Source organism: Somniosus microcephalus, chromosome 1 (assembly GCF_052327205.1).
Source record: "Somniosus microcephalus isolate GS21.2 chromosome 1, FLI_Smic_1.0, whole genome shotgun sequence".
Lineage (NCBI taxonomy): Eukaryota > Metazoa > Chordata > Chondrichthyes > Squaliformes > Somniosidae > Somniosus > Somniosus microcephalus.
The window spans coordinates 185,829,211-185,844,677 of NC_140987.1; the positions used below are offsets into that span (position 1 = coordinate 185,829,211).

The 15,467-nt window shown below is 49.5% G+C and overlaps 1 pseudogene; it reads right to left on the minus strand.

Annotated features, from left to right (window-relative positions):
- LOC147124502 (uncharacterized) overlaps positions 1–15,467 on the minus strand; it is a 453,926-nt pseudogene that overhangs the window by 396,215 nt on the left and 42,244 nt on the right.

The window sequence follows — 15,467 nt, forward strand, 5'->3', positions numbered from 1 at the left end:
GGCGGGGGGAAGGGGCGGGGGGGAGAAGGGGGGGCAGGAAGGGAGGGGGGAAGGGAGGGGGGGAAGGGAGGGGGGGAAGGGAGGGGGGAAGGGGGGAAAGGGCGGGGGGGGAAGGGAGGGGGGAAGGGGGGCGGGGGGGAAGGGGGGGCGGGAAGGGGAAGGGGGGCGGGGGGAAGGGGGGGCGGGGGGGCCCAGGCCGAGAGCCCCGCTCTCTGAGCCCTGCCCCCCCCGGCCGAGCCCGATTGCGGCTCTGAGAGACGGCCGGCGGCCGAGCCCCGCCAAGCGCGGAACAGCGACGCCGTGTCTCACCTGCTCCTGCTGCGCGCGCACCCTGACCCTCGTGGCTGACGCCGTTGCCCTGGGTAACGTGACACGGCTGGGGGGGGTGGTGGGTGAGGAGCTTAGCAGAAGCGCAATCACCTAGCTTGGGCCTGGCTGGGCAAGAAAGGTGCAGGCTCTCAGGCCTAAGCAAAAAACGGGGAAAGGTAGGAAAAAGAATGTTCAGGTTAGGTTTACAAATGAGTGATTTTTTTAAAAACAATTTAATAAATTCAATTTTATTTTGGTGGAAATGTATATTTGAAAAGAAAGACGCAGAAAGCAAGAAAAAGAATGGAAACAAGATAGCGGCGCCTCACCTCGGTTCAGAACGATAAGGCCCGGCCACACACGCACCGATTGGCCCGGCGGCACACGCCAGCAACCCGGCGTACGATTGGTCGAGCTCGAGGTCACTCTGTCGCTAATGAGCGGATAATGAGATGCTAATGAGCGGAATGTTAAGGTTTTTCGGATACCGCGGGCGCGATTTTAGCCTGGCCGAAACGTAAATACGCTTAAAACCGTCTCGGAAGTGTAAGCTTTCTTTGGAGGTAACGTGCGCGTAGGTACGCCCTGTAACTTTCGAGCGCATACCCGCAAGACGCACACGCGATGACAGACAGAATGACAGGATGACAGACAGAATGATAGATCGATCGATTTATATATATAGACTAGCTGAAGTGCCCGGCGGTGCCGAGGCTTTTTCGAGGGCATGTTGTTGTTGGAAGAGAGAGAGAGAGAGAGCGACTGGGGGGTGGGGGGAGAGAAGAGAGAGAGAGAGCGCGACTGGGGGGGAAGAGAGAGAGCGACTGGGGGGTAGAGAGAGAGCGACTGGGGGGAAGAGAGAGAGTGACTGGGGGGAAGAGAGAGAGCGGGTGGGGGGAAGAGAGCGGGGGGGAAGGGAGGGCGGGGGGGGAAGGGAGAGCGGGGGGGAAGGGAGGGCGGGGGGGGAAGGGAGGGCGGGGGGGAAGGGGCGGGGGGGAAGGGAGGGCGGGGGGGAAAGGGCGGGGGGGAAGGGAGGGCGGGGGGGGAAGAGAGGGGGGAAGGGAGGGGGGGAAGGGAGGGAGGGGAGGGAGGGAAGGGAGGGGGGAAGGGAGGGGGGGAAGGGGCGGGGGGAAGGGGGGCGGGAAGGGGAAGGGGGGGGCGGCGGGGGGAAGGGGGGGTGGGATGGGGAAGGGGGGGGCGGGGGCGGGGGGGGGAAGGGGGGGCGGGGGGGAAAGGGGCGGGGGGGGGCCCAGGCCGAGAGCCCCGCTCTCCGAGCCCCGCCCCCCCGGCCGAGAGCCCCGCTCTCCGAGCCCCGCCCCCCCCGGCCGAGAGCCCCGCTCTCCGAGCCCCGCCACCCCCCCCGGCCAAGCCCGATTGCGGCTCTGAGAGACGGCAGGCGGCCGAGCCCCGCCCCCCCCCCTGGCCGAGCCCGATTGCGGCTCTGAGAGATGGCCGGCAACCGAGCCCCGCCCCCCCCCCCCGGCCGAGCCCGATTGCGGCTCTGAGAGACAGCCGGTGGCCGAGCCACGCCCCCCCCCCCCCGGCCGAGGCAGATTGCGGCTCTGAGAGACGGCCGGCGGCCGAGCCCCGCCCCCCCCCCGCCGAGCCCGATTGCGGCTCTGAGAGACGGCCGGCGGCCGAGCCCCGCCCCCCCCCGCCGAGCACGGAACAGAGACGCCGCGTCTCACCTGCTCCTGCTGCGCGCGCACCCTGACCCTCATGGCTGATGCCGTTGCCCTGGGTAACGTGACACGGCCGGGGGCGGGGTGGTGAGGAGCTTAGCAGAAGCGCAATCACCTAGCTCGGGCCTGGCTGGGCAAGAAAGGCGCAGGCTTTGAGGCCTAAGAAAAAAACGGGGATAGGTAGGAAAAAGAATGTTCAGGTTAGGTTTACAAATGAGTGATTTATTTAAAAACAATTTAATAAATTCAATTTTATTTTGGTGGAAATGTATATTTGAAAAGAAAGACGCAGAAAGCAGGAAAAAGAATGGAAGCAAGATGGCGGCGACTCACCTCGGTTCAGAACGATAAGGCCCGGCCACACACGCACCAATTGGCCTGGCCGCACGCGGCAGCAAGCCGCCGTACGATTGGTCGACCTCGAGGTCACTCTGTCGCTAATGAGCGGATAATGAGATGCTAATGAGCGGAATGTTGAAGGTTTTTGGGATACCGTGGGCGCGATTTTAGCCCGGCCGAAACGTAAATACGCTTAAAACCGTCTCGGAAGCGTAAGCTTTCTTTGGAGGTAACGCGCGCGTAGGTACGCCCTATAACTTTCGAGCGCATAGCCCGCCAGACACACAGGCGATGACAGACAGAATGACAGACAGACAGAATGACAGAATGACAGACAGAAGTACCGATTTATATATATAGATAAGGTAATACAGCTATATAGTACAAAGTAAAAGAGCAGGTTAAAATTATTGCAGTTGGTACCTGGCACAAATTATACAAAAACAGTGCCAGTTACTAGTGTAAACAGGGCTGATACGGTATAATTTCTCAAAATGTTCCACGTGCTTTCTCTTACTTCCTCTCATAAAAGCTGTTGGCTTCTATAGAGGATTATTTTCAAGTGCAATTTGTACCATATGTGGTTACATCATCTCAATGAAATACAAAAAATATTTCATAACACAATTGTAAGCAGGCAGCACCGTGGGAAAGAAAAATTCAGCGTTCCAGAATCTACCAATTTAGGTCTGAGTTTAAATTAAACTTTATGGGGTAGAGTTTCCGCTCGGTTGCATGGTTTTTTTCCGGCGCAATTTGCCTGAAAGTGGCGTAATCCGCACAAAACATCGCAGAATTAAACGTAAATTATATTCCGAGCAAATTGAGTTGCCGTGATCTTTTGTGCTAGTTTGAAAAACATTGCGCTAGAATCCCGTCCCACCCACAAAACTGGCCACGCTCCCAGATCGAATTAATCACCATTGGGAATTTCTACTAAATTAGTTCATTTGCAGACCTTCGAGGAGGCTTTAAAAATTAAGCTGGTTCTTCTAAAAGCTTTTGAATGTAATTTTTTAAAATTTTCTAAGAAATTGACTACTGTATCCCAATATAACTAGAAAATGGTTCTGTATATTTAGTTTAAGTCATTTTCAGTCATTTAAAATCAGGTTACTCACAGGTGGTGGATTGACACTGTGGGGGGCGGGTATAGAGGCGGGTCTGCTGGGAAAATGGCAGAATTTGGGGTGGGTGCCCAACTCGCCTCCATGCCATCTTACTAGGAGGCGGGTAGCCGTCCCACACCGGGTCCAGTCTCCTTGGAGGCGGGAATTGATTAAAGCCTATTAACTGCCTGTTAACAGGTAGTTAACAGGCAGAAAATAGGATTATCCCCTTTTTGCTCTCACAAGTGCGGGCTTCCCAAAGGCTCCAAAACCCGCCAGGTCAGCGAGGCTAGTAGGGGGCTGCGGGGTGCAAAAGTGCGCTGTGAAGGTAAGTGATGGGTGCAGGAGTGTAGAGGTGAGTATCTGAGGTAAGTGCAAAGTGTTATTAAAAGTGTACTTACCTTTGTTTCTTCCTGCAGGCTTCAGTCGGTGTGTATGCGGAGAGTCTCGGACCTCCGCGTTGGGATTGACAGCTGCAACAACCATCTAATTTCTGTGAACGAAAGAAGTTTGATGGGGTCTTGTATTCAAAACCTCATCAAACTGCAGAGAATGTCAGTGTTTGACAGCTTCACAGAGCTGTCAAATGATGACAATTCATCTGTCAAAAATTTTTGACAGATGAAACGTCATACGTTGACATTCTCTGTAACCGGCTTTTCCTTAATTGGCCTGCTAAGCCGCTGGACGGGCTTAACAAGGTCAATCAAGGAAAAATAGCGTGGGTTGGGCAGAAGTTGTTGGAGGCGGGACTGAAACCCAACAAGTGGGAGTCCTGCCTCCAAAAGCTCCCCATTGGCAAAATCACCCCTGTGATTAAAATGGCTTAATTTTGATGATAAACCCATTTTCAGCTGTATTAATCAAACTGCACCAAGTTACTACCCTGAAATATATCAAAGAATTTTTTTTTTGACGGAAATTTTCTTTTTAAATTAAGTTTTAAAACGCTGCCCAATTGTGCTGGTTTATGGCAGATTTTACTTTTGGCAATATGCAAATGAGTTTAAGCAGAAACTCGAGGGAAAAAAAACACTTCTCATAACAGGCGCAATCTAAGGGGCGCAATTTTCGCCCAGATCGCCGATTGTCCCCAAAGTGGAAACTCTACCCCCACATCTTTTATCATTGAAATCTTAACTATTTACCTAGTGTGTGGTATACATGAAAAGAAACCAGGTATGGGTTAAGATCTACGGCCTACTCATAGGACCAACCTGATAATTCATGAGCAAGTTAGCACATCAGTCCACTCATAGGCTAGTCAGGTATCCTCTATTTTTCCTCTTCGCTTTGTGAATAGCCCTAACACTTACTTATTCATTTAAAAAATGACAAAAGGTGAAGCAGCAAAAATGAAATCTATCGCAAAAGGAAAAAAAAGTTTGTAATATTCTCTGCAAATTAAATTACCTGCCTATCCAGCTGCATTATTTGAGCCTTTAGAAGAGTAACACGTCTTTCATCATAGTGCCCATTCCACCTTTCTTCCAGCAGTTGCTGATATTGCCACCTTTAAAGCAAAAGCCAAAAACAACTTTAATTTGTAGCAAAAATTATTATTTGTTTTGTTGGAAATTATGGACAGTTTAAAAAAATAAAGGAATGCTTTGCTTCAAAGAACAGCTCCCACCTGTTAAAACATAATCGGAGTTTAAAAGTACAATGGTATATGCCTTTCAATTTAGGATATATAAAAGGCTATGGAAAGCTGTACAATCCTAATTAAAGATAATCACCAAAGTATAATTAGATTATATTTTACATATCCACAATGGCTTTATACGTTTCATTGTACAATTTAAAAAATGTCTACACTTCTACAGTAGTCTTACTGGCTATTTGTAAATCTACAGGTAACCTCTAGCAGCATTAAATATAGCTAAAAACATGGGCTTATGGCCTAAAACCCTTAAGATAATGTGTAGTATTAGACTATGGCAACATTAGCTCTATTTTGAGAAGGCAGCAAAGCCAGGACTGCAGCTGCCCTTTGCACAGGTGCATTTATGGAGGCAACAGGGTTGGCTACTACCTCAATTTATGAACAGGAAAGGCAGCTATTGTGCAATGCCAATCACATGCCATGTGCATAAGCCATGTTTAATTCACAGAACAACCTATTCTCCAAAAAGTGCTAACAATTCCAATCACCCCATCTACAACTACTTCTTAGCACCATGAGTAACCTTTGCGCCAGCTAATTTATTTGCTAGAGTGCCAAATCTACTTCGCCCACATGGTGATCCCTCCGTGAAATTAGGTTCAGCAGTGGGTGGCAAGTCTCCTGGAGCTTTAGAGGCCTGAGATGACTCTCTTCTCAGGGAAGCAGCTGTCCCAGAGAGACCAGCTTCCAGCAGTCTTTCTATTACAGTTGCAAGGGGTACCAGACCCACCTCTGAAGCTCCTTCATGTGTAGGCACTGGAGGAGACTTGAAGGCAGCAGGCTCATTGCTACTCTCCAGCAACATGTGCACCAATTTCTTGCAGCCCACTGGTGCTGCACCACAGGCTCTGAGATACTATTGACTGGTAATGTCTCTGCCATTTCCTTATTCCCCATTATAAATTTCTCCTGTCTCTGCCTGTAAGGGACCTACGTTTACTTTTGCTAATCTCTTCCTTTGTACATACATATAAAAGCTTTTACAGTGCGAGAATCGGCGGGCTGAGCGGCTGTATAAAGGCTCCCGAGACCCAGGTAAGGCCTCAGTGCGGGAATCGCGGGCTGAGCGGCTGTATAAAGGCTCCCGAGACCCAGGTAAGGCCTCAGTGCGGGAATCGCGGGCTGAGCGGCTGTATAAAGGCTCCCAAGACCCAGGTAAGGCCTCAGTGCGGGAATTACGGGCTGAGCAGCTGTATAAAGGCTCCCGAGACTCAGGTAAGGCCTCACTGCAAAAATCGGCGGGAATCGCGGGCTGAGCGGCTGTATAAAGGCTCCCGAGACCCAGGTAAGGACTCAGTGCGAGAATCGGCGGGAAACGCGGGCTGAGCAGCTGTATAAAGGCTCCCGAGACCCAGGTAAGGACTCAGTGCGAGAATCGGCAGGCTGAGCGGCTGTATAAAGGCTCGCGAGACCCAGGTAAGGCCTCAGTGCAAGAATCGGCGGGAATCGCGGGCTGAGCGGCTGTATAAAGGCTCCCGAGACCCAGGTAAGGACTCAGTGCGAGAATCGGCAGGCTGAGCGGCTGTATAAAGGCTCGCGAGACCCAGGTAAGGCCTCAGTGCAAGAATCGGCGGGAATCGCGGGCTGAGCGGCTGTATAAAGGCTCCTGAGACCCAGGTAAAGCCTCAGTGCGAGAATCGGTGGGAATCGCGGGCTGAGCGGCTGCATAAAGGCTCCCGAGACCCAAGTAAGGCCTCAGTGCAGGAATCGCGGGCTGAGCGGCTGCATAAAGGTTCCCGAGACCCAAGTAAGGCCTCAGTGCAGGAATCGCGGGCTGAGCGGCCGTATAAAGGCTCGCGAGACCCAGGTAAGGCCTCAGTGCAAGAATCGGCGGGAATCGCGGGCTGAGCGGCTGTATAAAGGCTCCCGAGACCCAGGTAAGGCCTCAGTGCGAGAATCGGTGGGAATCGCGGGCTGAGCGGCTGTATAAAGGCTCCCGAGACCCAGGTAAGGCCTCAGTGCGAGAATCGGCGGGAATCGCGGGTTGAGCGGCTATATAAAGGCTCCAGAGCCCAGGTAAGGCCTCAGTGCAGGAATCACGGGCTGAGCGGCTGTATAAAGGCTCCCGAGACCCAGGTAAGGCCTCAGTGCGAGAATCAGCGGGAATCACGGGCTGAGCGGCTGTATAAAGGCTCCCGAGACCCAGGTAAGGCCTCAGTGCGAGAGTCGGTGGGCTGAGCGGCTGTATAAAGGCTCCCGAGACCCAGGTAAGGCCTCAGTGCGAGAATCAGCGGGAATTGCGGGCTGAGCGGCTGTATAAAGGCTCGCGAGACCCAGGTAAGGCCTCAGTGCGAGAATCAGCGGGAATCACGGGCTGAGCGGCTGTATACAGGCTCGTGAGACCCAGGTAAGGCCTCAGTGCAAGAATCGGCAGGAATCGCAGGCTGAGCGGCTGTATAAAGGCTCCCGAGACCCAGGTAAGGCCTCAGTGCGAGAGTCGGTGGGAATTGCGGGCTGAGCGGCTGTATAAAGGCTCGCGAGACCCAGGTAAGGCCTCAGTGCAAGAATTGGCGGGAATTGCGGGCTGAGCGGCTGTATAAAGGCTCCCGAGACACAGGTAAGGCCTCAGTGCGAGAATCGGCGGGAATCACGGGCTGAGCGGCTGTATACAGGCTCGTGAGACCCAGGTAAGGCCTCAGTGCGAGAATCAGCGGGAATCGCGGGCTGAGCGGCTGTATAAAGGCTCCAGAGCCCAGGTAAGGCCTCATTGCGAGAATCGGCGGGAATCGCGGGCTGAGCGGCTGTATAAAAGCTCGCGAGACCCAGGTAAGGCCTCAGTGCGAGAATCGGTGGGAATCGCGGGCTGAGCGGCTGTATAAAGGCTCGCGAGACCCAGGTAAGGCCTCAGTGCGGGAATCGGCGGGAATCGCGGGCTGAGCGGCTGTATAAAGGCTCGCGAGACCCAGGTAAGGCCTCAGTGCGAGAATCGGTGGGAATCGCGGGCTGAGCGGCTGTATAAAGGCTCGCGAGACCCAGGTAAGGCGTACCAATCTCCAATATTGGAACTCAGAGGGAAGGAGAGAGGTAAAAAGTAATCCAAGTGTGACGTCACCAGAAAGCGGGTAAGTGATTGGTTCGTGAGTATTTCTTTTTTAAGCTTCAACTCTGTGGTTTATAGTTTCTAAGGTGCGATATTCATCATCTAGAATCGGGGCAGAGGGTATTTAAGAATAATATTAATAAATTTAATTAATTACATAGAATGGGAGATCAGGTGATGTGTTGCTGCTGCAATATGTGGAAGCTGGTGGACACCATTGATGCTCACGGTGATCACATTTGCAGTAAGTGTTGGCTGCTCGAGGAATTCCGGCTCCGTATTGATGAGCTGGAGTCCGAGCTTCAAACACTGAGACACATCAGGGAGGGGGAGAGTTACCTGGACTCTGTGTATCAGGAGGTAGTCACACCAATTAGATTAATTAATTCAGATGTAGTCCGTGGCCAGGGTCAGGATGGTGTGACTAGAAGTGAGGCAGGTACGGGGATCCAGGAGGTAGTGTTGGAGGAGCCGCAGCCCTTGCTCTTGTCCAACAGGTTTGAGGCTCTTACTCCCTGTGAGGATGGGAACGAGGACTGCGGGGAGGATGAGCAACCCGGCCACAGCACCGTGGAGCGGGGGGCCATTCAAGTGGGGGGAGATAAAAGAAATGTTGTAGTGGTAGGGGATAGTATCGTTAGGGGGATGGATAGAGTTCTTTGCAGCCGAGAGCGAGAGTCCCGAGGGCTGTGTTGCCTGCCCGGTGCCAGGGTTAAGGACATCTCCTCTGGACTGGAGAGAAACTTGGAGTGGGAGGGGGAGGATCCAGTTGCCGTGGTCCATGTTGGTACCAACGACATAGATAGGACAAGGAAGGAGGTTCTGCTGAGGGAGTTTGAGCAGCTAGGGGCCAAATTAAAAAGCAGAACCACAAGGGTAATAATCTCTGGATTACTACCTGAGCCACGTGCAAATTTGGCTAGGGTAAATAAAATTAAAGAGTTAAATGCGTGGCTCAAAGACTGGTGTGGGAGAAATGGGTTTTGCTTCCTGGGACACTGGCATCAGTACAGGGACAGGAGAGAGCTGTTCCGTTGGGACGGACTTCACTTGGCTAGTGCTGGGACTAGAATCCTGGCGAATCGAATAACGAGGGCTGTAGAGAGGGCTTTAAACTAATTAGTGTGGGGGAGGTTTTAAGAGCAAAAAATAAAAATGACAGCGGAGAAGGCAACAGAGCAAGGTAGCAGTGGGGGAATTAAAAACCAGAGCGTGTCAGGAAGGGACAGAATGTATAATGATAAAGGTAAAGTAGTAAAAGGGGTGAAAGCAGGAATAAATTGTCAGAAAACATATTTGAAAGTTCTTTATCTGAATGCACGCAGCATTGGTAAAAAAATTGACGAGTTGACGGTACAAATAACTACACATGGGTATGATCTGGTGGCCATTACGGAAACATGGCTGCAAGATAATCATGACTGGGAACTAAACATACAAGGGTATTTGACAATTAGGAAGGACAGACAGGAAGGAATGGGAGGTGGGGTTGCTATGTTAATCAAGGATGGAATCACTGCAATAGTCAGAAATGATATTGGGCCAAAGGATCAGGATAATGAAATAGTTTGGGTGGTGATAAGGAATAATAAGGGGAAAAAGTCACTAGTGGGCATAGTCTATAGGCCTCCTAACAGTTGCAACTCTGTTGGTCGGAGTATAAATCAGGAAATAGTTGGGGCTTGTAATAAGGGAACAGCTATAATCATGGGGGATTTTAACTTTCATATTGACTGGACTAATCAAATTGGGCATGGCAGCCTTGAGGAAGAGTTCATAGAGTGTATTAGAGATGGGTTCCTTGAGCAGTATGTAACTGAACCAACCAGGGGGCAGGCAATCTTAGATCTGGTCCTGTGTAATGAGACAGGATTAATAAAAAATGTCCTAGTAAAGGATCCCCTTGGAATGAGTGACCATAATATGGTTGAATTCCAAATTCAGTTTGAGGATGAGAGAGTTGGATCTCAAACCAGCGCACTGAGCTTAAATAAAGGAGACTATGAAGGTATGAGAGTAGAATTCACTAAAGTGGACTGGGAAAACAGATTAAAGTGTAAGACGGTACAAGAGCAGTGGTCTACATTCAAGGAGATATTTCACATATTTCAAGATAAATATATTCCACTGAGGAAAAAGGGGAATAAAAGAAAAGACAGCCATCCGTGGCTTAGTAAAGTAATAAAGGATAGTATCCGACTGAAAACAAGGGCATATAAAGTAGCCAAATCTAGTGGGAGGATAGAAGATTGGGAAGCATTTAAAAGCCAGCAAACAATAACTAAAAGATTAATTAAGAAAGGGAAGATAGATTATGAAAGTAAACTAGCAAAAAATATAAAAACAGATAGCAAGAGTTTCTACAGCTATATAAAAAGAAAAAGGGTGGCTAAAGTGAACGTTGGTCCCTTGGAGGATGGGACCGGGAAACTAGTGGTGGGGAACATGGAGATGGCAAAGATGCTGAACAAATATTTTGTATCAGTCTTTACAGTAGAGGACACTAAAAATATCCCAACACTGGACAAACATGGGGCAATGGGGGGGAGGAGCTAAACACGATTAAAATCACTAAGGAGATGGTACTCAGTAAAATAATGGGACTTAAGGCGGATAAATCCCCTGGACCTGATGGCCTACATCCTAGGTGTTAAGTCTGTGTGTTATAGTGAGAATTACTACACAGACCACAAGAGTAACTTTTAACAGGTCTTTACTAGTCGAAGGTCAGGGCGGAACTGCCCAATAAATCCTTACACAGCACTTATATACCGGTGTGGTCACCACCGGTATTACAGTATACAGCAGCCAAGATAAAGTAGTGCAACCCTTAAAATAGTTCTCTTAAAGGTGGAACGGTTACATACACTACAATCCTCCCTTTTTAGCTTAACAGTATATATTCCCCATTAAACATAACATCATAACATATATACACAACTTCATGTAAAAACAGTTCACAGATTCAGTCTCTGAGGAGGCCTCCTGACTCGGTCCGGATAACGCCTCGGTGGTGTAGTAGTTTTCGGTGGTGTAGTAGGTTCTTGTTGCTGGGGTGACTCATCTAATAGTCCTTCACTGGACTTAACAGCTTGAACTTTCGTAACTTCAGAACCAGCATTGCTGACTTCTAAGGCTCGAGTACCTTGGGAAGTTTTTCTACTTCCAGACTGATTTGGCTCAGTTCGGAGGGACCACCTGCGTGACCTGGTAGGGGTGATAATGGTTCAGATGAGTCATCATCGTCTGCTTCTTCTCTATTGTCTTCTATTTCCTCCATCACTTCAGCTTTTGCCTCTGCCACCAATTCCCTGAGTGGCTTATTACTGCTGACACTGCTCACAAAAGGGTGCTCTTTCTTCTTAGCTTTCAACTGATCGATGAATTTGACATATTCCCTTTCTTGCTCAGCTTTGATTCGTTTGGCCTCATCGCGCAGACGGTTCGTGTGTTCCTGATCCATTTTCTCAATCAGTTGCTTCTGCTGTCTTCCCAAATTCATCCAACTCCGTGTCAAAGAACTTTTTCTTTGCATTCATCTCTTGCTCAAAACGGCGAATCATTTGTTCTAATTGCTGTTGTAGTTTGAAATTGAGTTGAGTTCGAGCCCGGTGTTCCTCAGAAATGTGCATGTCTGTAGACTGGACAGACTCAGAATTCTCTGTCAAACTATGTTGTTGTTGTTCAGTGGAATTCTGTTCTGATACTTTGTTCTCTCCTGAAGCATTTATACACTCCTTCGTTTTTCCATCATTAGTCTGCAAGTCCATTTTAGACTTGTCTTTTGCACATGGGCTGGTCTTACCATCATCAGTTCCAGAGTCTGAGCTGATTGTCTTCACCGAGTTCTCACTCTCTGCTTTGTCACTGTCACTGCTGCATATGCCCTCATCCAATATTCTGGACAATCGTGCAGGTTTGACATCTTTTTTTTTCCGGAATCTCCCGTTATTGCTTTTAGGGAGTGCCAGTCCATATTTATTTTCCTGATCCACTCCCGTCCCAGAAGTGGTGGACCTCCCTCAGGTAGTACATATATGTCCATTCCTTGGTGTTCTTTGCCCTTGTGTACCACCTTGACTTTTATCTTTCCGATGGGGTATACTCTTTGCCCCGTGTATGTCTTTAATACTATCTCCGTATCCTGTAGGGGAATATGTGTGAATAGCCTTTTGTAATCTTGCTTATTCATGACCGTCAACGCCGATCTGGTGTCCAATTCCATCTTCACTTGGACTCCTGCTATCTGCAGGGTGACCCAGATAGTTTGTAGGTCAGCTTCCTTACTCACATTGTGAATTCTCAGACTACCCAGTTCCTTGCTGTTGGAGTCTGAATCCGAATTCTGTTCATCCGAACTCTTCTCAGCCACCTTGTGTACCTTTCTGCACTTTTCCTGCGGTGACTTTTTGTTGCTGGTCTTCTTTCCTGACCGGCATACTTTAGCTATGTGATCAAGCTTGCCACATTTTCTACATTCCTGGTTTTTAAACCAGCATTGGTTCTGATCGTGTGTTGTCTTTCCACAACGATAACATTTTGTTGTGCCCAAAGCCATTTGATCTACGCTGAGTACCGCTGCCTTCAGCTGCATTTCCGCAGTGCCTCTCGCTGCGGCTTCGTGCGATGCTGCAATAGTGACAGCCTTATCAAGTGTAAGATCATTCTCTTCAAGCAACCGCTTTTGTGTTCCTTCTTTCGACAATCCACACACGAATTTGTCTCTCAGTGCCTCTGTCAGACTTTCCCCAAACTGACAGTATTTCGCTAGCTTACGCAGTTCAATTAAATACTCCGCGTTGCTTTCCTCTTTCAGTTGCGTTCTCGCATAAAATTTAAATTGTTCCGCTAAGATCAGCGGTGTGGGGTTCAAATGATTTTTCAGGACAGCAACAATTTTAGCGAAAGTCTGATCCACCGGTTTAGCTGGTGATAGAAGATGCTTCAATAGCCCGTATGTCTTCGCACCCATTGAGTTTAGTAAGGTTAGTGCTTTATCTTCATTTGATATTTTATTTGCCTTACAATATATCTCTATGCGTTCTACATACGTGGCCCAATCTTCAACATCGGGATCGAAATCGTTGATGTTACCACGCTTAGGCATCCTCGCAATCTTCTTGAGAAACAAAAAGAAATTTTTCTTTTCTTTTTTTTTTTCAAAATGGCGGTTTCCCGCGCTTGTCTTCTTCCCCCGCCTACGAAAATGGTGGCTTCCTGCATTTGCCTTTCTCCCCCGCTGGCTGTAATGGTGACTGCCGTATTGCTGCGTTCGCCCTCCCCAGCGGTTTTCAAATCGTGCCTCCCAGCCCCTCTTGCAGTCCGGTCCTTTCCCCCGGCTGCGGCTGAGTTCTCCGCGGTTTTTTTAAATTTTTTAATTTTCTCCCGCGCCTTACGCTGACCCGGTCGCTGCGCCTCGCGGCCTCGGTAGCTGCCCGGCCTTTTTCACCGGTCGCGGTCGAGCTCTCTCTCGACGCTGTTGCATCTCCCAGCCCGCTTGCAGCCCGGTCTTTCGCACCGGCTGCGTTTGCATTCACCGCGGCTCCCGTGCCTTATGCTGTCCCGGTCGCTGCGCCTCGCGGCCTCGGTAGCTGCCCGGCCTTTTTCACCGGTCGCAGTCGAGCTCTCTCTCGACGCTGTTGCGCCTCCCAGCCCGCTTGTAGCCCGGTCTCTCACACCGGTTGCGTTTGCATTCACCGCGGCTTCCGTGCCTTACGCTGCCCCAGACTCAGCGCCTCTGGCCCCGACTTCTGTCCGGCTCTTTTCCCCGGCCGTGGTCGAGTTCTCCGCCCTTATATCCTCCGTTTTTCCCTCCCCTACTTCACAGCCAACGTGGCCGACTTGCTGCTCGTCGCTGATCGGCTTACCCACCACCGTGATAGAAGGGATGATCACTGCCTGTTGCTGATGGAAGGCTTCGTGTCAGAATTCTTCCTTTGCTCTGCAGACCCGAGTCTTTTCTCAGCAGAATGATGAGGGCGGATGCCTCTTCTCGACGCCCGTTAAACTGCCTTGGATGTATCTCTGCCGCAGGGTAAGATCGTACTCGTCGCCACTGTTAAGTCTGTGTGTTATAGTGAGAACAGACCACAAGAGTAACTTTTAACAGGTCTTTACTAGTCGAAGGTCAGGGCGGAACTGCCCAATAAATCCTTACACAGCACTTATATACCGGTGTGGTCACCACCGGTATTACAGTATACAGCAGCCAAGATAAAGTAGTGCAACCCTTAAAATAGTTCTCTTAAAGGTGGAACGGTTACATACACTACACTAGGGTCTTGAGAGAAGTGGCAGTAGGGATTGTGGATGCATTGGTGATTATTTTCCAGAACTCCCTGGACTCAGGAAAGGTCCCGGCAGATTGGAAAACTGCTAATGTAACACCCTTATTTAAGAAGGGAAGTAGACAAAAAGCTGGAAACTATAGACCAGTTAGCCTAACATCTGTGGTTGGCAAAATGTTGGAGTCCATTATTAAGGAAACAGTAACAGAGCATTTGGATAAACATAATTTAATAGGACAGAGTCAGCATGGTTTTATGAAGGGGAAGTCATGTTTGACAAATTTGCTCGAATTCTTTGAGGATGTAACATACAGGATGGATAAAGGGGAACCAGTGGATGTAGTGTATTTGGACTTCCAAAAGGCATTTGACAAGGTTCCACACAAAAGATTACTGATCAAGATAAGAAATCACGGGATGGGGGTAATATACTGGCATGGGTGGAAGATTGGCTATCTAACAGAAAACAAAGAGTTGGAATAAATGGTTCATTCTCGGGCTGGCAATCAGTAACTAGTGGTGTTCCGCAGGGGTCAGTGCTGGGACCCCAACTCTTTACAATCTATATTAACGATTTGGAGGAAGGGACCGAGTGCAACATATCCAAGTTTGCCGACGATACAAAGATGGGAGGGAAAGCAGTGAGCGAGGAGGACATAAAAAACCTGCAAAAGGACATAGACAGGCTAAGTGAGTGGGCAGAGATTTGGCAGATGCAATATAATGTTGGAAAGTGTGAGGTTATGCACTTTGGCAGAAAAAATCAAAGAGCAAGTTATTATCTAAATGGAGAGAAACTGCAAAGTGCTACAGTACAAAGGGATCTGGGGGTCCCGGTGCATGAAACACAAAAAGTTAGTATGCAGGCCAATGGAATCTTGGCTTTTATTGCAAGGGGGATGGAGTATAAAAACAGGGAAGTCTTGCTGCAGTTATGCAGGGTATTGGTGAGGCCACACCTGGAATACTGCGTGCAGTTTTGGTTTCCATATTTAAGAAAAGATATACTTGCTCTCGAGGCGGTTCAGAGAAGGT